The sequence below is a fragment of the Sitophilus oryzae genome, unplaced genomic scaffold (genome assembly GCF_002938485.1).
Source record: "Sitophilus oryzae breed Bouriz unplaced genomic scaffold, Soryzae_2.0 scaffold_1499_pilon_pilon, whole genome shotgun sequence".
NCBI classification, from domain to species: domain Eukaryota; kingdom Metazoa; phylum Arthropoda; class Insecta; order Coleoptera; family Curculionidae; genus Sitophilus; species Sitophilus oryzae.
The window spans coordinates 4848226-4873931 of NW_022146168.1; the positions used below are offsets into that span (position 1 = coordinate 4848226).

Genomic DNA, 25706 nt, shown 5'->3' on the forward strand with positions numbered 1-25706 from the left:
GTTTGATTTTCATACATCCGTTGTCCGACGATACGTTGATACGATATTCATTTTATTGGTAGAATTTAAAGACTTTGATTGGTTAGATGCCAATGATTGGTTAGTTTCATGCTTCCACGTTGGTGTCATTTTATATTTTCGTTTCCATAACGATTTTGCTATTTTACCTTTGAATAAGAAGACTAAGGAAGGAGCATAATGCTATCCATGTGTTCATGCATGGTGGGCGGAAAAAGCTCTCTAGGGTGGGGATCCTTGACAGTTCTGTTTGACGATTCATTTGACACATTTGAATTTGATTTGAAATTTTGTGGATTTGTCAGTCTTTACGGAGCTTATTTTATGTTATTTATTATTTATTCTACTACTGATACTTGTATAAAGGTAGTAAATCTAGATGGAAATTGTTGCAGAACTTAAATTAACAGTGACATCATCGCGATTCATCGAAAAAGACTCTAAAATAGTTGGTTGTGTAGCGTGCGGTAGATCTCGGCAAAAATTGAGTGAAATAACAACTTTTCGCTAGTAAGTGACTATATAATATACATACGTGTAGTAAACCCATCATTTATGAAATTCACTTAAATTAACTAAATTATATATTTTCTTGCATTTTAGCTTTTATTTACTACTTGTCAAAGATCAGATGTCAAAGAATTTTGATAAGTTAATTTGATTTACCTGCTTCAGTAGCGTATCGGATGTTTGTGTTAATAAATACTTATTATAACTTATATATTTTTATTAGAATTATATATTTTTGTAACAATTCTAATAACTACCAACATTTATTCACAACCTAAAATAAAGTAACAAATTATTGAGTCTACCCCACGTCTACCCTACATCATAGTTTTACATTTTTTAAATAAAATTAGAACGGCACTGATAAACCGGAATTTAAGTCGGCCATATTTGAGGCCCATGGCGGTGTACCTAAGATTTTTGATATGCTCCTTCCTTAGTCTTCTTATTCAAAGTATTTTACTTATATTTTTATTAAGGTTAGATTAAATTTGTCAAAACGTCCGTTATCGTATGAACGGGTCCGTTGACGGGCCGAAGTAAAATATTTACGGATGAAAAGTGGCGCGAAAACACTATGAACAATGGGAGAACCATAAACTCTCGAAAGCCCAAGTTATCGAAAACCCGAACGCAAGCGAACGGTAGACCGAATGGTCCCGATTGGAAGTTATCGAATCTCGGCGGGGAGACCATAAACTCTCGAAAGCCCAAGTTATCGAAAACCCGAACGCAAGCGAACGGTAAACCGAATGGTCCCGATTAGAAGTTATCGAATCTCGGCTCCTCCCCTCGTTATTTGTATTTTAAATTGTAAACAAAAGTCAACGCAATTTGTTTTTGGTGGAAATATACACTAAAATACTTTAAAATGTAAAGTTATCTTGCAAAATTAGAACCTGAAAGCCTAGAAATGCGGAATCGGTACAAACCAAAAATTTAACTTGTGAATAACATAGAAAATAGAAGTCCTTAGTTTTGATATTTATTTTAAATGCTAGCCCAGACTGCCCAGTGGAGTTTTCAAAGATATAAGAAACACGGAAATTATTAGTAGTGTTCACCATGAATTCTTACAAATTTCCAGAAATTGAAAGGAAATAGGAGGCGTGTGTTAAGCAAGATTTTGTAGTGATATGGAAGCCTAAAGTTGCAGGCCATATCCTTATCAAAGCAAAAAGTAAGGCTTATGATAAACACTTTTTCCCCATAGTTTTTCTATATTTAGTGATTCTTTTAGGTCAAAAATCTACAGCGTATGAATAGTATGTAAACCTGAAGCCTGCAGCTCAGATTGTGTTAGAAAGGGTTTCAACATCAAACTATACTGAACTCTAACCCTGAAAATGTTAATACAAATCCAAAGCAATTATCAGCATGGCAGGAAAATTAAAAGCAAAAGTTTCATTGAAATTATATTGTTTATAAATCAGGATCAAAATTACATTATTTCACTTTGAAAATAGGACCGGGTAAAGAATATTCATAATGCGGAGCTTAACCAGTTGATATAGTTAGTGTAGTTATTGTGATAGAGTAAATGTGTTGAATTAAAATACTTATTTCTGCAGAAAAACGTGAGCCTAGCTTAAAGGATACTGTATAAATTTCTAATGTTTTTTTTATAACTGATGTTTACCTACTTTTTGTGTTACATCATGTGGCGTTAAAATATTTTTTTTGGAATACTTATATTAAATTCTTTTAAAAATCGGTTTTGCCTTTTATTTTTTCCCTCTAAGGTTTTGTTTTAATATTTTAAATACTTCTTAGCTGATTTCGTTGAAGGTGATACAATTCCTGCAATTCTATCATAAATCGACCAAATCAGATTATAAAATGGTCAGCGTGTGTTCGGCTAAAATTTAGATGTCTTTGTTATTACACTAGTGTAGGACCAGTATTTTGTTATTGAAATAAAACAGAAATGTAGAAAACAACGTTTATTTTAATAAATTCAGTACCACTTAAAGTAGACAACAAACACCAAGTCAAGATATTCACATGTTTATTTTGATGCCCAATGCCCAATTAAGTTATAACTTCTAACATAAAAAAATATCTACCTTTTTGGCAAAAAGAAAACGGTTACTAAGGTTCGAATTTTTTACTAAAGCCTTCCGCTGAAAACTAATTCATAAATATAAATTTCTTTTGACGGAAAACATTATGAAAACATCATAAATCTTAATCTGCCAAACCAGCACTAAATCAAAAATCAATGTTACATTCAAAATCATTCATTGTTAAAAAATATTTACATAAAAGGGTAATTACCCATAAAAGATATTAACTATTACATAATGCTATTAAAGATTAATTTAAATATTTGAATAAAACCTGCTCGTCACATCATAAATCTCTAGATCATATATAATTTATATACAAACACAGTATACAAATATCTTAAAAATGTATTTCTATATATATGATCTAGGGATAAACGTCAAATTTTGTCTATTTGCCCAAAAATTTGAAAGAAGAACACGTTTTTATTCTGTTTCGGCCTAGACATATCCTAAACGAAGAAAGGAGGAGGAGCTTAGGCGGTTTACAGTCGGCTCCGCACGACCGCCCCCGATACTACACGAAAGTTTCGAGAGTTTGAACTTTCGTCAGGATAAAGCCACCTCATCTCGGCTCCTCCCCTCGCTATTTGTATTTTACATTGTAAACAAGTCACCGCAATTTGTTTTTGGTGGAAATGTACACTTAAAATACTTTAAAATGTAAAGTTATCTTGCAAAATTAGAACCTGAAAGCCTAGAAATGCGGAATCGGTACAAACCAAACATTTAACTTGTGAATAACATAGAAAATAGAAGCCCTTAGTTTTGATATTTATTTTAAATGCTAGCCCAGACTGCCCAGTGGAGTTTTCAAAGATATAAGAAACACGGAAATTATTAGTAGTGTTCACCATGAATGCTTACAAATTTCCAGAAATTAAAAGGAAATAGGAGGCGTGTGTTCAAATATTTTAAAGCAAGATTTTGTTAGTGATCATGGAAGCCTAAAGTTGCAGGCCATATCCTTATCAAAGCAAAAAGTAAGGCTTATGATAAAGATTTTTAGATTTTCCCCATAGTTTTTCTATATTTAGTGATTCTTTTAGGTCAAAAATCTACAGCGTATGAATAGTATGTAAACCTGAAGCCTGAAGCTGAGATTGTGTTAGAAAGGGTTTCAACATCAAACTATACTGAACTCTAACCCTGAAAATGTTAATACAAATCCAAAGCAATTACCAGCATGGCAGGAAAATTAAAAGCAAAAGTTTCATTGAAATAATATTGTTTATAAATCAGGATCAAAATTACATTACTTCACTTTGAAAATAGGACCGGGTGAAGAATATTCATAATGCGGAGCTTAACCAGTTGATATAGTTAGTGCAGTTATTGTGATAGTGAATGTGTTGAATTGAAATACTTATTTCTGCAGAAAAACGTGAGCCTAGCTTAAAGGATACTGTATAAATTTCTAATGTTTTTTTTATAACTGATGTTTACCTACTTTTTGTGTTACATCATGTGGGGTTAAAATATTTTTTTTGGAATATATTATATTCTTTTAAAAATCGGTTTTGCCTTTTATTTTTTCCCTCTAAGGTTTTGTCTTAATATTTTAAATACTTCTTAGCTGATTTCGTTGAAGGTGATACAATTCCTGCAATTCTATCATAAATCGACCAAATCAGATTATAAAATGGTCAGCGTGTGTTCGGCTAAAATTTAGATGTCTGTTATTACACTGGTGTAGGACCAGTATTTTGTTATTGAAATAAAACAGAAATGTAGAAAACAACGTTTATTTTAATAAATTCAGTACCACTTAAAGTAGACAACAAACACCAAGTCAAGATATTCACATGTTTATTTTGATGCCTAATGCCCAATTAAGTTATAACTTCTAACATAAAAAAATATCTACCTTTTTGGCAAAAAGAAAACGGTTACTAAGGTTCGAATTTTTTACTAAAGCCCTTCGCTGAAAACTAATTCATAAATATAAATTGCTTTTGACGGAAAACATTATGAAAACATCATAAATCAACCAGCACTAAATCAAAAATCAATGTTACATTCAAAATCATTCATTGTTAAAAAATTTTTACATAAAAGGGTAATTACCCATAAAAGATATTAACTATTACATATTGCTATTAAAAATTAATTTAATATTTGAATAAAATCTGCTCGTCACATGATAAATCTCCAGATCATATATAATTTATATACAAATATCTTAAAAATGTATTTCTATATATATATGATCTAGGGATAAACGTCAAATTTTTGTCTATTTGCCCAAAAATTTGAAAGAAGAACACGTTTTCATTCTGTTTCGGCCTATACATATCCTAAACGAAGAAAGGAGGAGGAGCTTAGGCGGTTTACAGTCGGTTCCGCACGACCGCCCCCGATACTACACGAAAGTTTCGACAGTTTGAACTTTCGTCAGGATAAAGCCACCTCTGTCCCCTCTGAACAATCAGAGCACCGTCGGACCATCGTATCAACGTATAACGGATGCATGAAAATCAAGCTTAAATATTATAGGGATCTTATTAAGTCGGAGTGAGAGAAATGCAACGGTGTGCTGTTGCGGCGTTGCCACATTTCTCCGGTACGCCTTTCCCTATCAAGTAAAGTAAAATCACGATCGCAAACCGCTTATTTTAAGACTTTTTTGAAAAAGATAACCACGGAATAATACGATACATAAATCCAAATATACTAAAATGATATCAGGTGTGCCCCAAGGATCAATTCTGGGGCCTGTTCTGTTTAATCTTTATGTTGCGGACTTGAAGAAGTATGTAATATATTCTAAGCTGCAGCAATACGCAGATGACTCGCAATTATATATACCTTTTCAATTTGAGAAACTTAAAGAAACGCAATCACTATTTAATACAGACTTAAATAACATTTATGAGTATGCTAAAAATCATAATTTAAAATTAAATGCTTCCAAGTCCAATGTAATTTTTTTCGGGAATAAGAATTTGGTAGACCTTGCATCTAATTCTTTTGTAGCTCATATAAGTAATAATGTATTGCCTATAGTTAACGAAATAAAAAATCTAGGTATATATTTCGATAGTCAATTAACATTTCAGACAAATATAGCTAAAAAAATCCAATCATCTTACATTTGCATGAAAAGATTATTTTATTTAAAGAAACACATCAAAAGTAAAGTTTTTCTTTTTTTTTAGCGAGGTGGAAAGATCTTTTATAGACGAAGTGTGGGACTCTTCCGATTGGTCCTACCAAAGAATATCTTAATACCCTAGAAGTCTCGTCTGGCATCAAAATCTGACCTGTCGATGGGGCCTCGCTTTGGCGAGCGAGGCCCCAACTTCGTGGAGCCTCGCTATTTTGCTCGGAATTGAACGAACAGACGCGCGGCGTTGCCTTGTTTTGTGTGTACTTTCTTGAATAGTTTTAAATTATAGTTTTAAATTTTACCGCCAACCTGCTCTCCACAGTGAATACTTGTGCAGTCTGCACCTCAAAATATTTCCTCTCATTGACCCAGCAGCGTGGGCAGTTGAACAGAGTATGCTCAACATCCTCCTCCATTGTGCAATATGAGCATCTCTCAGTTTGTGATCGAGCACGTTTATAGAGGTATTTGTTAAAGCATCCATGACCGGAGAGGGCCTGGGTCATAAAATAGTCAACTTCCCCATACGACCTATTAATCCATTGTTTTAAGTCCCGGATTATCCTGTAGGTCCATCTACCAGTACTGGAGCTCTCCCATCCAGCTGCCATGCATTTAGTAAGTTTTCTCGTGCCTCCTGTTTATGAAGGCCCATATATGTTTCATGTCTTTCTCGCAGCAGTAGGTGTATCGGGGGGATACCTGCTATAACCAAGGCTGCATTACCCGAGATAGTCCTATACGCGCAACATGTCCTGATTGCTGCAACCCGTTGCAATCGGGCAAGCTTTATTTTATTTTGGGCTTTTGATATTGCTCGTATCCATACAGGAGCGGCATAAAGTAGTTGTGAATGGACTACCCCAAGCATGACTCTTCTTTTCGAAGCTCTTGGGCCCCCAACATTTGGTAGTAAACGTGGTAGTGCTCTTAAAGATTTCTCAGCTTTCAGAATGGTCATGCCTATGTGCCCTTTAAAGGTGAGTTTTTTGTCCAGCCACACTTCCAGGTATTTGATTGTATCTTTCGGCTTTACTCTAGTACCCTCTACTTTGAAAACTACGGGAGAAATATTTCTCTTTGTGGAAATTACCACAGCTTCTGTTTTCTCCGGTGCTAATTTTAATTTATTACGCATCATCCAGGCAGAAACTTTAATAAGGGCAATGTTTGCTTTACTCATCAACAGATGTTCATTGTCAGCAACAACAACTAGGGCCACGTCATCAGCAAATCCAATTAACATCACGCCGCTAGGTAGATCTATGTTTAGCAGGCTGTCATACAATATATTCCACAGTGTTGGCCCCAACACTGAGCCTTGGGGTACGCCACTAGTGACACTAATAATTTTTGCGGTCCCTTCAGCTTCCATAATTATTCGTCTGTCTGTTAAGTATGACGCAATAATCTCAATCAAGTTCCTATTTATTTCCCTTTCGACAAGTCTATTTAGAATTAATTGTCTAGATGCGCTATTAAAGGCATTTCTAACGTCCAACGTGATGACTCCACAAAGCTTTCGGTTTTGTGGGGCATAATCTGCTGCTTCTTTGGCAATTTTCATTACCTGCATAATAGCGTCTACGGTTTGCCTTCCCTTTCTGAAGCCAAATTGATTTATTGACAGGCCACCCGTCCTGTCAAGCTCATGGTTTAGTTTTGCAAGTATCATCTGTTCATAGAGTTTTCCTTCCACATCCAGAAGGCATATTGGTTTATATGCTGAAGGGTTTCCTACTTCTTTATTAGGTTTCTTGATGAGAACTAGCTTTGCAATCTTCCATTCAAATGGAAATATTCTCCTTTCCGCTAAACGGTTGTAAATAGTCAACAGATAATCAAGCTTCGCTTTCGTTATTTCTTTTAGTACTTCTCCTGGGATAAAACCTGGACCAGGAGATTTATTATTTTTTAGACGCTCAGAAGACATATATAACTCTTCTAACGTAAAAGTAATTTTATTACAGTTTATATTATCACAGTTAGTATTAAAGCTAGTATCACAGTTAAGTATCACATTAGGATGAATTGGAAACAGGTATAAGTTAGTTACGTAAGTTAAAATATCTTCACTCCACCAGTATACTGGCTGTCCTCTTCTACAAGGCTTCTTTTTCGGCATAGATTTATCACATAACATTGCTAGATTTGAAGTAAAGCCCTTCACGCTAGTGTTATTGTTATCTAGTTCAATAAAACTAATGGCATCTAACAGCTTTTGTTTATTCGGTCTCTTAGTCTGCCAGCCTTTATTGTTTGCACAGTTTAACCTTGGGATATATAACTTAGTTGCAATAGTATAGGTGATATATGAGTGGTCACTAAGGGATTCTGTTTCATCTACCTTCCAGTTCAATAATTGTGTATCATCTGAAGTTATTGTCAAGTCCAGAATAGATGTATAGTTGTTGCTACGAAAAGTTGGAGTATTTCCTATATTAGCGACTAGAAGATTATTTGCTGCAATCCACTCTACCGCAATCTGGCCTCTTTTATCCGTGAAAGGCATTTCCCATTGTGGAGATTTAGCATTAACATCACCACCAATAACAGCTTTTCCTCCAATTTGTTTAATAAGTTTTTCAATGTCATAGAGCATATTTTTCAATTCTTGAATATCCTCATTACCTGAAGAATAGCAGCTGTAGATTGTAGTATTTTTTATTGTAACATAAGAAAAGTTCTTGCCACAGCCTTCTTTTTTTATAGTTGTTACTGTATTGTCCACTATTTTGATAGCTGTATTAATACTTTCATCGTAAATCCAGTCTTTCCTTCCTTCCACGGCAGCACGATTTGGTTCACTGAGAAGTAGAAAAGTAGAATTTAGTTCTCTGGCAGTGTGGATTGCCATGTCGTGAGCTTCACGGCTCCTATTCGTATTTATCTGGAGCACTTTCAAGTCCATGTTTTGGTTCTCTTAGTGTCTCCTTATAGTTGCTTTTTTTATTCCTGGGACATTTGAAATTTCCAGATTGATGGCCTTCTTCCTTACAAAAAATACAATATGTTATGTTTTTACATTCAATAGCTTTATGGCCATCCTTGCAGCATTTAAGGCATAATTGGCTTCTATCTGGCCATTTACATTCTGTTTTTGTGTGTGCCCATGTTCCCAACATTTAAAACATCTAACATTTTCATCTCTTTCCACTACCTTGCACATAGTCCAGCCAATTTTTATTCGCTGCATATCAATGTAGCATTTTGTTTGCTTCCATAAGCAGGCCTTAGTGCTCTCACTTCGAAATCATTAGTATTTATTGTCAATATCTCCGCGATCACATCTTTTATTTCTTCGACAGTAGTGACTTCATCGAGCCCGTTTAGATGCAGGACTTTCTTGTTTTTTAAAAGGAACGCTTTAGCTTCAGGAAATTTTTCCCGTATTTCATTTTTAAGTATTTCGGCTTTGTCTGTACCATTCTTTATAGATAATATTAGTTCACCATTTCGTGTTTTCCTTATGTCCCGAATATCTACTCCCAGCAGGCTAGGATTCACAGCTTGTTTGACTAACTTTAGTGTATCTGCATAGCTATGGTCTTTTAACTGTATTATAAGAGTGTCATGTTTTTATTTCCTTGATGTGGACAGCTGGTCTTTCATTGCTGTTTTTAACCATTGCACTGCTACTGGCGACCGTTTCCTTTTTTTTAGTTTGTCGACCTTTTTCATCGTTTGGTTGATACGAAACAATCTCTGTAGCCGAATCGGCAAATACAAATTCCAGCATTCTTGTAAATGTTGTATTCACTGTTTCTTGCATAACTGGTATAGGTAATTTCTTAATCTGTAGTTTTTCAGCATCTCCTTTAATTTGCTTTAAACATGTAAATAGATGTTTAGTTTCTATATTTTCTTCTATATGATTATCACTCTTATTGATAATTGGGTAGAAGAAATGCTTAGTTGTATATATTATATTACCATCATATGCAGGGAAACCCATTTTTTGAGTCATCATAGCCACCTCTCCTATGGATTTGTTTAGTTTTCTTAGCCCATCTTTTCCTCCAAGTCTAGAAATAGCCAAGCCGATTTCTTTATTTCTCGTTTCCAGCGCAGTGTTGCACGGAAGAATGATACTGGCGTCTGGCGGTGCTTCCCAGATATGTTTCTGTTCTAAACATATTTTGGAAAATACATCATCTTCCCAATCTTCTTCGCAAATATTTAGAAATTCTTCATATGACTCGTTCTTGCACAGTGCTTTCCTCTTGTTTGTTTTATCCACTAGTTTCTGGCAGCAATCACATTTAGGATTTGTAGCATTCTTTTTTAAATCATGCAGTTCATTTTCTCGTTCCTCAAGTAGTTTTTGTAGTCTCATGTTTTCTTCAGTGGCTTTTTTATCTGTGTTTTCATTTCCATTTATTCATTTAGTCCAATGTGTGCTCTGGAGCCTCTCTGATTGTAGAGTGAGCTCGCTTGCAATTTCTTTAATTTCTATTTTTGGCTTGTACATGTCCTTTATTATGTTTTCCAGCCGTGAAATTTTGCTAACTATTACTTTAAGCGCTTTGCTAAAAGTCTGTTTTTCGTTACCATCAGTCTCTTTATTTCCCTCAGCTTGATCAACTCGCTTCCTTTTGTTGCGGTTTGTTCCTCCGTCTTTAACTGCAAAAACCTCAAAGAATTTATTCTCAGGCAGTGAAAAAGTTCGATTTCGTGGTGGTGTTCTCTGTATCGAGTCCTTTCTAGTGAATGGATCTCTCTCGATGTCTATGTCTCTCTGTCTTATGTCTACTAAGTCTACTAACTCTACTTGCTGCGTAAATGGTAGATTGTCCCCCCCAGAATCCGCGGGACAGCCCTTCGAAAAGGAGTAGGATTCTCCGGCAATGCCGGTACCTACCTGGGGTATGTATTTGTTTGTTTTGTCTCCCATTTTGTTTTTTTTTGGTATCTTTCTTTGTCTGGCTTCTCACGTTTGACCCTTTCAGCATGGGTGGCCCTACCAGTAGCTATGCTACCGCTGACATGGCTCTCGGGATCACTGAAGCACACAAGCCCCTCCACCACGCCAAGGTGAAGATACCGTAGGAGGGGCAAAAGTAAAGTATTATTTAATATCTTGCAATATATATACATATACAATGCACTTATCTTGTCTCTGTTTGACTACGGAGATACGGTGTATGGCGACTCATTGAAATCTAGTACTTCCAGATCTATACAAAAGCAACAAAAGGTTCAGAATATTTGCATGCGTTGGTCATTTAATATTACATTTAGAAGCCATATAACTCCACATTTAAATAATAATTTAATTTTATGCATGGAATATCGGCGACTGTGTCACATGTATTCACTGATTTATAGATTAATGGCAACCGGTGAACCATCTTATTTAAGACAATTGTTTAGCCCACAGTCTCACGATTATCCGACACGCTGCGCAGGTAATTTTAGAATTCCCTTACATAAAACTGCGAGAATTTTCAAAAATATTTTAGTTATGTAGCTGTTAATATGTGGAATAATCTTCCTACATTTATTAAAGAAAGTTATCTGCACCAGTTTAACAGGTATGTCAAAGGTAAGCTATTAGATAAACAAATAACAGATATGTAGCAACTGAAATGGGACAACTATTATATGACCGACCGCCAAGATAAATTTATTACACATGGGCGACTTCCCGCATGCGTCTGTTGATTTTTGATTCCCGTCTTCTTGTCTTTTTTTCCCCTTCTGCGCTTGCCCGTTCCGTTCCATCTTTTCCTTAGTTTAAATTATAACTGATTATTTTTTTTATTATATGTATTATATTTAATATTTTACTTGTAGTTAAAATTATAATTTCAAATTGTTAGGTATTTTCTTATTATTTAGTTGGGTACTGTTTGTTGTTATATTAAGATTCATTAAATATAACCCAAGTATATATTTTATGATTTAAATTATGTCAGGATACACCTCACAGGCCATTGGAAAATGTGCCTTGTGCATCGGTTCTAAAAATCGCGGTGTATTCCTTTTTGTCGGTATTTATATATATTACATTTGTGTATTAAAATGTATAACATTTAATACTGATAAATAAATATTTGATTTGATTTGATTTGATTTGGAATATTGAGACACCCTGTATATTAACCTCTAAAACCTTAAGTGTTTTGTGTTAGGTAAATGTTAGGTCAATAAAAAGTCACTGTCAAGATAGTTTTCGTTAGGATTCTAACGCAGTGGCATTTTTGAAATTGTTTTAGATTTGTATTTCAGTGGTGTAACGCCCAATCTTTTTCCAGAAAAATAAGGACAAATTTACCTAGAAAATCGAGTTAGCTGATTGATGCTAAAAGAACACTCACGTCTAATAGTATCAGTTTTGATGTCATCCTTCGGCTGCGTCCTCTTAGAGTACGAAATGACTTTTAGAGTGCTGCTTTTGGATACCACATTAAAGGTAGGGCTCTCTAAACTAACTTCACATTTGTATACGCCTCCAGAATCACTTGTCAGATCTGTGAGTTTGACGGGACACGATCCTATAGTGGAGTGGCTTCCGTGTTCTATGTTAACCTTAAATAATAAAGAAATTATTAAACAGTTCACAGTAGCGGTGGGCAAAGATTGAACGAGTCGTTCATCTGAACGAGTATTAAAAATGAATCGTGAGATTCGATTCACCGCTTAGAATATGATTCGTTCAATTGAATCGTGGCCAGCACGGATCCATAAAATTGAAACGAACGAGCTTTAAAAAAGAGTCGTAAAAATTGAATCGGATTACAGTGCGACTCGTTCGTTTCCATGGCTCGTTCAAAGAACCGTGAGAACTGATTCATTACGTACAATACGGTTCGTTTAAAAGATGAATATTAGCGATTTGCAAAAAATATTAAATAGATATTTAACCAACTGTGATACGCAAAATGCGTTTGTAATTTGTGCAAATGAACGAATTGATAAGAGTCGATTCATTATGAGAAATTAAATCGCATGATTCGATTCACTAAAAAGAATCGTAATGCCCATCACTAGTATCCTCTAGTACCTATTATGTTATTCCTACAGATATAACATGCATACAGGGAAGCTATACAGGGTGTCCCAGAAATAAGTGCAAATATTTTAAGGGGTGGTAGATCTCGATAAAAGAAACATATTTTCTCTTTATCGTTTTTCAAATAAGTCCAAAATAACGGAATTATTTTACTTTGAAAATTTCCAGAAAAAAATGATTTTTTGCTAAAATTTTGGGAACCACTGGATTTTTTCTGGATTTTCTTGCTTGTAAATTTAATCTAATACCTATACGTTGCCATATTATCAAGATATTATGTGTTTTAACTAAAAACTAAAAAAAATTCCAAAAAATTTTTAAAAAAATTTCGAATTTTCAAAATTTTTTTTTCGCGAAAAGAAACTCATAGGCGTGTTTCTGGGTTTGAACTATACTACCAGTTAAAATATTTGCACTTATTTCTGGGACACCCTGTATATATGTCGCAGTCACATAGTCATAACTGGATCTTTTCTGGATTTTCTTGCTTGTAAATTTAATCTAATACCTATGTTGCCATATTATCAAGAAATTATGTGTTTTAAATAAAAACTAAAAAAATTTCCAAAAAAATTTAAAAAAAAATTCGAATTTTCCAAATTTTTTTTTTCGCGAAAAAAAACTCATAGGCGTGTTTCTGGGGTTGAACTATACTACCAGTTAAAATATTTGCACTTATTTCTGGGACACCCTGTATATATATGTCGTAGTCACATAGTGTATTTCGTCTTTTCGTGCAGATTCTAGTCACTTCATGAAGCGTCGGTTAGGTTAGCAGGCTAATTATGTTATTAGGTTAGTTTTTTTCATTAAGTGACTAGGCTCTTCGTGAAAAGACGGAATACACTATGAGACTACGACATATACCTACATCATACCAAATAAACTTTTAGTCACGTGATTAAGCTTGACCGGCACACCGTTGCCCACTTTTACATATTTTCTTTTAATCAAAATATTTTAATAAAAAAAAATAATTAAAAATATACACTCACCGGCAAAAAAAATTGGCCATTAAAAACTAGTCCCAATTTCAAAGATGGATTTCTCGCGAACCACTCATTAGATTTTGATGATTTTTTTTTAAATTGTAAATTAATTCCTTCTTAACGGATGCTACCACAGATGCTACGTTAGAAATTTCTATTCCGAATTTATTTTGAGCATATAGAGGGCACGACAATAAGACGAAGTTTTTTGAGCACATTGTAGCCTCGTCTTTTGTGAGCATTTTGTTTTTTTAATCACGACATTATCTCTGTTTGTATTGGAGATACGCTGCTTTAAAACAAACGCCTCGAAAAAAGATTTAGTCCATAACTCAATATCCCAATTCACATGTAAACGCGCAAACTGAAGACGTACTCGACGATGTCTTGGAAGTAGTTGGGGTCCTGTGGCAGGCCTCCTTGCAGACAAGCTGTTTTCTTTTAGTCTTCGTCGGAGTATTCTCTCACTGACTTGAGTTCTACGCACGGCTTGTAGCAGATGTTGATTCTGAAACGCTGTAATTCTACGATTTCGTAAAGTATTCAGGATAATAAAGCGGTCGTCAATTCCGTTTCCGGAACCCAATCGCCTGGTGAAATTTCCCGTTTCCATATACCGCTTCCAGGCATCCTGGACTGTTGTTCGAGGTATACCCAGGGTATCGGACACATAACATTGACTTCGGCCATCCTCAATAAAAGCCACAATACGAGCAACATCCGTCACAGATAATGGCATTTTTTTAATTTGACAACCGTTGTTGTCATATTGCAAATATTCATAAATCCCTTTTCGTCTATGTCGCTTTGATTATTTACAGATAAAACTTTCGGCCTGCAAAGCATTTTTCCGAAACGTTCGTTTTAAAGCAGCGTATCTCCAATACAAATAGAGATAATGTCGTGATTAAAAAAATAAAATACTCACAAAAGATGAGGCTACACTGTGATTTGATTTAGCAATAGCTACTGCAGCTGCTACACCCTACAGGGTGTTACAAAGTTCGGGCAAAAAACTTCGTCTTATTGTTGTGCCCTGTATATGCTCAAAATAAATTCGGAATATAAATTTCTGACGTAGCATCCGTTAAGAAGGAATTAATTTACAATTTAAAAAAAAATCATCAAAATGTAATGAATGGCTCTCGAGAAATCCAACTTTGAAATTGGGACTAGTTTTTAGTGGCCGGTTTCTTTTGCCGGTGAGTTTATAAACAGTTTAACACATTATATTTACATCAACAAAAATCACCTTCTAAACAGCACTTAAGGGACACAAAGGGCCTTTACTACAGCTTTCCCGTTCAAAATATTCTAATAAAGTTGACATGCGTTTTTTACGGCTATTAAGCTATCTTGTACGGTTCGCACTAAAAGAGGTTCTAAAAAGAACAATATTCACTGCAGGGTCTGCCAGACTGCCAGAAAACATTTTTAAACTTAAAGTATCACAACACTATTTAATTAAACCAAAAACTCGTAATACAGAACTAAATGAAAAACTTCAAACGACTGAAAATGTCAGGAAATAAATAAATAAATGTGGCAACTTGACATTTTTTACAGCAGAGCTACCACCTGAATCCCCAGCGCAAAATTTAAATTCCAGTTATTAAGCCCGGCGCGGCGCCGTAGATGTCCATGGTTGGCAACAATGAGTTTAAAAATTGCGCCGTCGATTACGTAACTAAAAGTTTAATTGATATCAAATATAGTAAAATCGTCTTAAAATTACATTATAACTTACCCCCACTACTGGAAACGTCTTAATAGTACCATCTGCCATACATCGAAAAAACTGTTTGTCGTCTTTGTACCACTTGACATCATACAATGGCTGTCCGCTCAAATCGTACTTGCAATCTATAGGGGCTTCGAACTGAGCCGTTCTTGGCACGTATAAGTTTGTGATGCTTACAGACCTCACGATATCCCAGAACAAAGTTGCTGAAAAAATAACATTTAATTATTACAGAATAGCTCGATAGATGTGTAATTCTAATTAGTAATTAATTTTTAATAAATTTATTTTTTTGTGAATATGCAATGTTAGTTTCGGTCACTTCCTGTTTCATCGGAAATGACTGCAACTTTTGATTTTTAAATGGTACTTTCGGTATTTTTTTTACTTTATTTGATAGTAGAAAATAACATTTTCTGAATAGTATGTATATACAGGGTGGTCCGAACTGTATTCCGGAAACTTCGGCAGGATATTCTGCAGATAAAAATAAGTAAAAAAGTTCGTATAAATGTATGTCCTCAAATACTTAATTTCGAAGATACAGGGTGTAGAAGTTTCATTTTTATTTCGATATTTTCCAAATAATTTCTGAAGTAACGTCGATATTTGGATAAAAATTGGTGTCTGGGAGTTTTTTGACATGAGAAATTTGATTTTTATGTCAATATGACTCCTATTTGTAAAGGGCGCCACCTACATATTTTTAAGTGGTTTGAAAAGTAATACATTTTCGTCCGTACCTGTATAAAACTACTGATTAAAAAATATACATATACGATATTTAGTTTGTAAAAAAGGTCTCTTGGTAAAAAGCACTACGATTAATGGTTCTCGAGATATTTTGAATCGAAATTATCAATACCTATCGTCATTGACATAAATTAAACATATTGACTAAATAGTTATTAGACCGAAATCATAAATTTGAAATGTTTTTCTGCCAAAAGTTCAACAGAGACTGTTTTGTCATCATTTTTTTCAAAAAAAACAAGATTAATTTAAAAAAATAAAAGTTCCCAAATTTATCATTTCAGCCAAATAACTATCTACTCAACATATTTATTTTGTGTCAATAATGACATGTAGGCTATTTCTCTTCTAAATATCTTGACAACGGATGCTCGTAGCAATTTTTACCAAGACACATTTTTTAAGTAAAAAATTACGGTATTTTAATGTGTATTTTTCCTTCAGTATAGTTTTATACAGATACAGACAAAATGTTATTACTCTTCAAAACAGTTAAAAAACATGTAGGTGGTGTCTGCTACAAACAGGAGATATATTGACAACAAAATCAAATTTTTTATGTCAAAAAACTCCCAGACACGAATTTTATCGATATATTGACGTTACTTCAGAAATTAATTGGAAAAAATCGAAATAAAACTGAAACTTCTACACCCTGTATCTGTGAAACTAAGCATTTTATGACATACACTTATACGAACTTTTTTACTCATTCTTATCTGCAGAACGATCATGGTGTCGAAGTTTCCGGAATACAGTTCGGACCACTATATATAATATAAATAATACAAATATAGTTTAACACTTTCAAAAATTGTTTTTTGGCACTGTTTAAACAATTAATTTTTAATCAAGGAGCTTTGGAAAAATATGACATATTTATCAAATAATTTGGTATCATACTTGGTATTTCGAGCCAAACTCGTACATTTAGGGCCGTGGCACTTTAGATTTAGATTTAAATTACTAGTCGTCAGTCATATATTCTAAACGGAACGCCATTTTCTATGAAATAAAGTAAAAGCGGGGGTAACGTTTAAAAATCAAAATTTATAGTCATTTTCGGTGAAACAAGAAGTGAATGTAACTCATTGTACCACATGTTCCAATTTCAAATAAACCATATTCGAAAATGTCAAAAGTTGATATATGATATGTCATTCTATTTAGAGTGTCATTCTATTTAGAGTGTTTTTTCTATCGAATAAACTAACAAAATACCGAGGGTGCCATTTAAAAATCAAAAGTTGTAGTCATTTCCGGTGAAACAAGAAGTGAATGTAACTCATTGTACCACATGTTGCAATTTCAAATAAACCATATTCGAAAATGTCAAAAGTTGATATATGATATGTCATTCTATTTAGAGTGTTATTTTCTATCGAATAAACTAACAAAATACCGAGGGTGCCGATTAAAAATCAAAATTTATAGTCATTTTCTGTGAAACAAGAAGTGAATGTAACTCATTGTTGCAATGCACATGTTGCAATTTGCACATGTTGCAACGTTGCACATGTTGCAATTTCAAATAAACCATATTCGAAAATGTCAAAAGTTGATATATGATATGTCATTCTATTTAGAGTGTTATTTTCTATCGAATAAACTAACAAAATACCGAGGGTGCTATTTAAAAATCAAAAGTTGTAGTCATTTCCAGTGAAACAGGAAGTGACCGAAAACAACTGAATACCTATCCTATTTTATAGTCATATACTAACATACCAAATCGCGATTTTTTATTTGAAAAAATAAAAAAGTTAAAAAGGTGAGCCACTTTTAAGACGCACTCGGTATTATTGTGGAAATTCATCCCAAAAAATCTCACTTTGTCTTTCAATCTATACTCTAACGACACAGGTAAATATCCAACAAAACGTGTTCCTAGACAATTTCCTTCCATAATTAATTCCGGAAGGCAGACCTGGAATTAAACGAGCTCCTTCTGTGTGGAAAACGCCTAATTTATTTGTTGTCTAACGTGGCGAAACACGATAGGTGCTAAAAGCGTCATTATTCCGATAGGAAAATAATGAAAATGTATTGAAGTGCGGGTCTTGCGGCGATAGAGGTGCGCCAAATGTGTAGAGGGTAAACCTGCAGGGCCGTGTTCGGATAAAACTGATCGATATCGATACAAATATTAATTTTGTAATGGAGTATCTAGTTAAAATTCGATTTACTTATACAGACTGTCCCATTTTGGCTTCTTCTTACAGTGCGTCGGGTGTTTTTCAAAAATGGCTCACCTCTGTAACTTTTTCATTTTTCTAGATAAAAAACAAGATTTGGTATGATAAAATGATTATTGACTGACGTATTTAATTAGTTACATTCACTAAATAAAAAAATAATGGTATTGAAGATAATTACAAAAAACTCAATTTTAGAAAGTTTTAACATCCTGTAACTCTAAAACTATGCATTTCCATACCCATGTTTATAGGAACTTTTTTCATATATTTTGATGAGCAATAATTACTTATTTAAAACTTTTGCAAGTTAATGATATTAAATTTGTTTAAGAGTCTATTACGCTTACTGTTCGGGTCGCTCTTAGGGGTTGGGTAAAGCGGGTGTGTGGCCGAAAGAAATATATTATATTTCAGAAATCTGCCTTAAAAGGCTTAGCCCGATCCTGTCGTGTTAAACCACACCCAAAATTCCAAACACACGTGCTTTGATTAAGGCTTGATTAAGGTTTGCAGAGCTTCAACATTTGCCATAAAATAGCGAGCAATTTGTTACAATACCATATAAATTATAAATCACTGTAATCACAAAACTTCAATCTATTTCCGTATTGTAACGGAATTTTAAATTATGTCTTTATTTTCGAGAAAATTTAATCCAAACATAAGGAATATTTTGTTGATGTTTGACCATCAAAATCTTAAAAATAAAGAAGTTCTCTTGTATGATAGTATGTATAATCCTTTATCTTTAATTTCCTTCTTCATTTGTGTAAAAATACCTAGCCAGTTTTACATAAAACGTTAAATGCCGAACGCTTATTTTGCTACTTTTTCGGACTAGTAAAATGGACTCTTAAAGGTTGCTAGGATTTGGATCAAGGCAAATTAATAATATTGCGTTTATCTTATCAAGGAGACCGAAATTGACAAAATATCAAGCGACAACTTTTAATCGGCATTATACTGCTTACACTATTTCGCTAATCGAAAAAATATTAAGACTTTAAGACCCTGTAGCTACGAAACAAAGCAGAATCGCACCTATGTTGATATAAAAAATAAATCTTATTTTTACGTGAGGAATCTCCCCACGAGATGGCACATGTTTCTTGAAACACTCTGTATTATTACTGAAAGTCTCTATTGTATTTCACGGTTGTTACCTTTGAATAAGAAGACTAAGGAAGGAGCATATCAAAAATCTTAGGTACACCGCGATGGGCCTCAAATATGGCCGACTTAAATTTCGGTTTATCAGTGTCGTTCTAATTTTATTTAAAAAATGTAAAACTATGATGTAGGGTAGACGTGGGGTAGACTCAATAATTTGTTGTTTTATTTTACGTTGTGAATAAATGTTGGTAGTTATTAAAATTGTAATAAAAATATATAATTCTAATAAAAATAGATAAGTTATAATAAGTATTTATTAACACAAACATCCGATACGCTACTGAAGCAGCTAAGTCAAATTAACGTATCTAAATTCTTTGACGTCTAATCTTTGACAAGTAATAAATAAAAGCTAAAATGCAAGAAAAATATATAATTTAGTTAATTTAAGTGAATTTCATAAATGATCGGTTTACTACACGTATGTATATTATATAGTCACTTACTAGCGAAAAGTTGTTCCATTATTTCACTCAATTTTTTGCCGAGATCTACCGCACGCTACACAACCAACTATTTTAGAGTCTTTTTCGATAAATCGCGATAGTGTCACTGTTAATTTAAGTTCTGCCACAATTTCGATCTAGATTTACTACCTTTATACAACTATCAGTAGTAGAATAAATAATAAATAACATAAAATCAGCTCCGTAAAGACTGACAAATCCACAAAATTTCAAATCAAATTCAAATGTGCCAAATGAATCGTCAAACAGAACTGTCAAGGATCCCCACCCTAGAGAGCTTTTATGGTGCCTTTTCCGCCCACCATGCATGAATACATGGATAGCATTATGCTCCTTCCTTAAAGTCTTCTTATTCAAAGGTTGTTACATATAAAAGATACAGGGAATTATGGCATTTTAATTTCTAATTTCTAATTTATGATTAGCGTAACCAAGACGATATAAGCGTACTATATTAATTCAATTTGAAATAAAAGTTAACCCCTGCTTTATACGTTTCCGGGAAAACTACACTCAGATGCAAAAAAACGCAACAGAGAAATTTTTGGTCAAACTTAAAGCGTTATATTTTTGTTATTTTTAGCCCTATTTGCATGCATTTTTTAGCAAACTTTATATAATTATATCAATCTTTAATTCGTAAACTCAGTTTTTTGTAAACTTTAGTAATTGGCATATTATACAGGGTTAATCGAGGGGTTGTTTTTTAATCCTAACTTTAAAACACCTTGTGCAATAATTTCGTATGTAAATTTTTCTAAAATATAATTTTACGGTAAGAACCATGTCTTCTGAGCATTTTGTTTTTTGGATCACGTCAATACCTGCTTGGGTTAATTTTTAAGAGCAAAATGAACTGATCACGACTAATTTGCAATTTTTTCAGTTATCATTACTTTTGATGTATTTTTTTTAAAAGACGAGATGGTTTTGGTGACTATTGTCCTAACGTCATATTACGCTACATCGGATACTCTATACTAAATTAAAAAAAAAGCGTTAAAGACCAATGATACAATCCTGGTTTTCATAAACATTAGTAACGATAACAGAGCTAACGATATTAAGGAAAACATCTGTAATACTGAAGTATACAAACAGAAAAGAAAATTGTAAAAAAACCCTAATACTTTGTATTGCCTCCCTTGTCTGCTATAACTTCCTATAACGTCCGTTCATACTGTCATTGAGGCTGCATATATCATATTGCGTTATGTTTTCCCATTCTTCTTTTAGAATCAAGCGAAGAACATTTAATGAAGCTGGTACCGCTTCGCGACCTCTAAACCTCCTGCCAAGCATTTCCCAAACTTCGAACATGGTGGGCAGTTCATAGTAGTACATAGTTCACAATAATCACCAACGCTGTCTTGTCATATTGAAAAAAAAACTTCAAAAATAAATTATAATTGAAAAAATTGCAAATTGTTGGTGGCAAGTTCATTTCGCTCTTAAAAATTAACCAAGGCATGGATTGACATGATCCAAAAAACAAAATGCTCAGGAAACATGTTTCTAACCGTACAATTATATTTTAGAAAAATTTACACACGAAATTATTGCACAGGGTGTTTTAAAGTTAAGGTAAAAGAAAAACAACCCCTCGTTTAACCCTGTATAATATGCCAAATACTAAAGGTTACAAAACACTGAGTTTACTAATTACAGTTGATATGATTATATACAGCTTACTAAAAACATTATAAAAATAGAGCTAAAAATAACATAAATATAACACTCCAAATTTGACCAAAAATTTCTCTGTTGCGTTTTATTGCACCTGAGTGTAATACAGATGGGCTACACTATGCTAGAGGCGAGGCAGTACAGCATCTTACTTTCGTTCTAAACAAAGCGAACGCGAGATAATCCCTGGCCCGCCGAAGAATAACGGATCGACTCAATTAGAAGGGATCTAGGATAGTATCCCGCAGGAGAGCCAATAATCTCGTTCAATTTTATGCCCGGCAGGGCAGCAGTGTCGAGTGGGATGGCGAAGCTTCTAAGGCCAAGTACAGATATACTGGATGTTATTAAACACATGCGAAAAAGTTTAAGGGGCGATTCCCTGTCAAAAATAATGTCGAGACCAATAATGTCGACATTGACAAAAACTTTTCTACTAGGATGTATTTTAATTAGTCATTCTTTTACCTTTTTGTTTTTTTGTGAACGTCAAATTATAAAGCGCCTATAATACAGGGTGATCCGAACTGTATTCTGGAAACTTCGGCAGCATATTCTGCAGATGAAAGTAAGTAAAAAAGTTTGTATAAATGTATGTCCTAAATACTTAGTTTCGAAGATACAGGGTGTAAAATTCATTTTTTCATTTTTATTTCGATTGCTTCCAAATAATTTCTGAAGTAATTTAAATAATTGGATGAAAATTGGTGTCTGGAAGCTTTTTGACATGAGAAATTTTATTTTTATATCAATATGACTTCCATCTTTGAATAAGAAGGCTAAGGAAGGAGCATATCAAAAATCTTAGGTCCACCAAGGTCCACCGCGATGGGCCTCAAATACCTATGGCCGACTTAAATTCCGGTTTATCAGTGCCGTTCTAATTTTATTTAAAATATGTAAAACTATGATGTAGGGTAGACGTGGGGTAGACTCAATAAATTGTTAGTTTATTTTACGATGTGAATAAATGTTGGTAGTTATTAAAATTGTTATAAAAATATAAAATTCTAATAAAAATAGATAAGTTATAATAATTATTTATAACCATAAACATCCGATACGCTACTGAAGCAGGTAAGTCAAATTGACGTATCTACATTCTTTGACATCTAATCTTTGACCAGTAGTAAATAAAAGCAAAAATGCAAGAAAAAATATATAATTCGTTAATTTAAGTGAATTTCATAAATGATCGGTTTACTACACGTATGTATATTATATAGTCACTTACTAGCGAAACGTTGTTCCATTATTTCACTCGATTTTTGCCGAGATCTACCACACGCTACACCACCAACTATCTTAGAGTCTTTTTCGATAAATCGCGATAGTGTCACTGTTAATTTAAGTTCTGCCCCAATTTCCATCTAGATTTACTACCTTTTTGTATTACTTCAGAAGCACCAACTATCAGTAGTAGAATAAATAATAAATAATATAAAATAAGCTCCGTAAAGACTGACAAACCACAAAATTTCAAATCAAATTCAAATGTGTCAAATGAATCGTTAAACAGAACTGTCAAGGATCCTCACCTTAGAGTCCCTTTTCCGCCAACCATGCATGATTACATGGATAGCATTATGCTCCTTCCTTAGTCTTCTTATTCAAAGACTCCCATTTATAGGAGGCGCCACCTACATGTGTTTTAACTGTTTTGAAGAGTAATAACTTGTCGTCCGTACCTGTATATTTAACGAGTGAAAAAATATACATTTTCGTGATTTTTTTACGTAAAAAATGCCTTTTGGTAAAAATCGCTACGAGCAACCGTTCTCAAGATATTTAGAGTGGAAATAATCAATACACGTCATTATTGGCAAAAAATAAACATATCGAGTAGATAGTTATTTGACTGAAATGATAAATTCCATTTTTTTTTAAACGAAGCACTGTATAAAAGTAAATTGTGTCCAGTTAACTTGCTTTAATACCAAACATCACGTATACTTAGTAGTTTCAAGTCAGAGAATATTGGGACACCGTAAAAATGTTGGGCTAAAAGCTAACCGTCAGGGAGATATTTCGCAAAAAAAGAGAAAATATTCTCTACAAATTTGACAAATAGAGTTGAAATTTTGGAATTTATTGCTCATACATATTTGATGAATAATTTCAACCGTCGAAATGTTTCGCAAACTACCAAACAATTTGCCATATTATTTGCTGATTTTTCTAATATTTTTTTCTTTATAAATAATAAGTTTTAATTTCAAATAACTCTACAAACTACAGCAATAGACACATTCATGAAGGCTAGAATAGAATTTTCATTCGATGATACTCTATTTATAACCTGACAAACACATTTTTTAAATTTTGCCCCTATCCCACACCTTTTTCCGGCCAGTTAGAGATAATCTGGTTTTTGGACTACGCCCCTACGTACCCGAGTAATTGATTTGATGATTACTCTTCGCTTTTTACGATTCTTCCCGATGTCCGAAAAGTCGTATTTCACTACCGATCGCTTTAGGAGTGGACTTATCGCCGCAGATTACCACGGTTTTCCCTCAAAAAAGAGCTTGAAAACCTTCCCTTACTTTACGACGTCTAGCCTACTTCGATCTTTTAGACCATAAACATCTCTAGACGCACCTTTTAGTTTTATGACCTCTATAGCCAGCATACTAATTGTAATTTAACGATATGCGAAAGAAAAATGAAGATATTTTTGAGTATCACAAAATGTCATGTATACTTAGTTTTTGGTAGTAATCTTAATAGACTCAAAATGGGTGGTTTCTAAGAACTCTTAATTTCTATTTTTGCTTTTTTAAGTTAATTAGTTTTTACTCTTACTTTAATCCTGGCAGGATCATTCAAAATCAGAACCAAAAAAAATTCTAAACGCCTACACACATTACATGACAATAATCTACCAAATATCATCATCATCATTTTCAGCTTATTCAACCATTTCCAATTATGGTGTAGCCTCCCTCACATCTTTAGATACTCTCTTTGTAATTGAGCCCATTCTGGTCTATTGTTAGCTATGCGGGCCCAAGTTATCCCTGGTAATTTCCTAATATCATGATCGATCTCAGGTTTGGTCTTCTTCTAGGTCTCTTAATTCCTCGTATAAACCATGCTGTAATTTTTGTGGTCTGTCTGTTGTCCGTCCTTCTTGACCATGTGTCCTGCCCATTACCACTTGAGGGATTTGATTCTGTGGGTGACATCTATAACCCGGGTCTTTTGTCGTATCCACTATATTCTTTCATGTTGGTTATTCCCAGCATATTTCGTTCCATTGAGCGTTGTGGGACCTGCAGTTTCCTTATAATATATATTTTAAGTGTCCAGGTTCCGCATGCATAGGTCATTACTAGTAGCACACATTGCTCGAATGTTTTCTTGTTTAGATAAAGTGACATTATAGGTGACATTAAATATGATTGAATTTCATCCATAAATATTTAGCTAACTTAACCCTTCTCTTGATTTCTGGCAGTAGAGATCCCGAGCTGTATATTTGTTGTCCCAAATATATATTTTCTTCTACTACACACACCGGAAAAGTCTAGGGATATTATAATTTTATCCAGCCATCGTCAGTAATTTTATTATTTGCATTTCTGATATAATAAAATTAAAATAAACAAATAGTTTACAGGACGTATTGGAAATAAAAGTGCGAAATTTACCGAATTTTTCAAATTTACCTTGATTTTTATTGAACTCAAAAAAATACACACATTTTTTTTTATTCTAAACTGTGAATTAAAAAAAAAGATAAAATTTTTACTTAATAAAGGGTATGGCCTCCTCTACTGTTCATTACAGCCCTACATCGTCTCTCCATGCTCCTGATCAGGTTGTCGATCTCTACTTGAGGTACAGCCTGCCACGCTGCATTCACGGCCCGAACCAGATCCCTACGAGTTTCACGAGGCATACCCATTCTCAAAATTCTTCTTTGGACCGCTTCCCATACGTGCTCGATGTGGTTGAGATCAGGAGATTGTGCCGGCC

General features: G+C 33.8%; 3 long non-coding RNA genes across 3 annotated transcripts; 2 read left to right on the plus strand and 1 right to left on the minus strand.

Moving 5' to 3' along the window:
• The first annotated feature begins 1117 nt into the window (after window positions 1-1117).
• On the plus strand, window positions 1118-2242 carry LOC115877883. The gene is made up of 2 exons (XR_004049421.1): window positions 1118-1708; window positions 1769-2242. It is a non-coding gene; the product is annotated as an uncharacterized LOC115877883 (long non-coding RNA).
• A 214-nt stretch (window positions 2243-2456) lies between these two features.
• On the minus strand, window positions 2457-2956 carry LOC115877884. The gene is made up of 2 exons (XR_004049422.1): window positions 2790-2956; window positions 2457-2734 (listed from the first exon to the last, which is right to left on the minus strand). It is a non-coding gene; the product is annotated as an uncharacterized LOC115877884 (long non-coding RNA).
• A 241-nt stretch (window positions 2957-3197) lies between these two features.
• On the plus strand, window positions 3198-4110 carry LOC115877882. Its single transcript, XR_004049420.1, has 2 exons — window positions 3198-3577; window positions 3644-4110. It is a non-coding gene; the product is annotated as an uncharacterized LOC115877882 (long non-coding RNA).
• Window positions 4111-25706: the final 21596 nt, after the last annotated feature.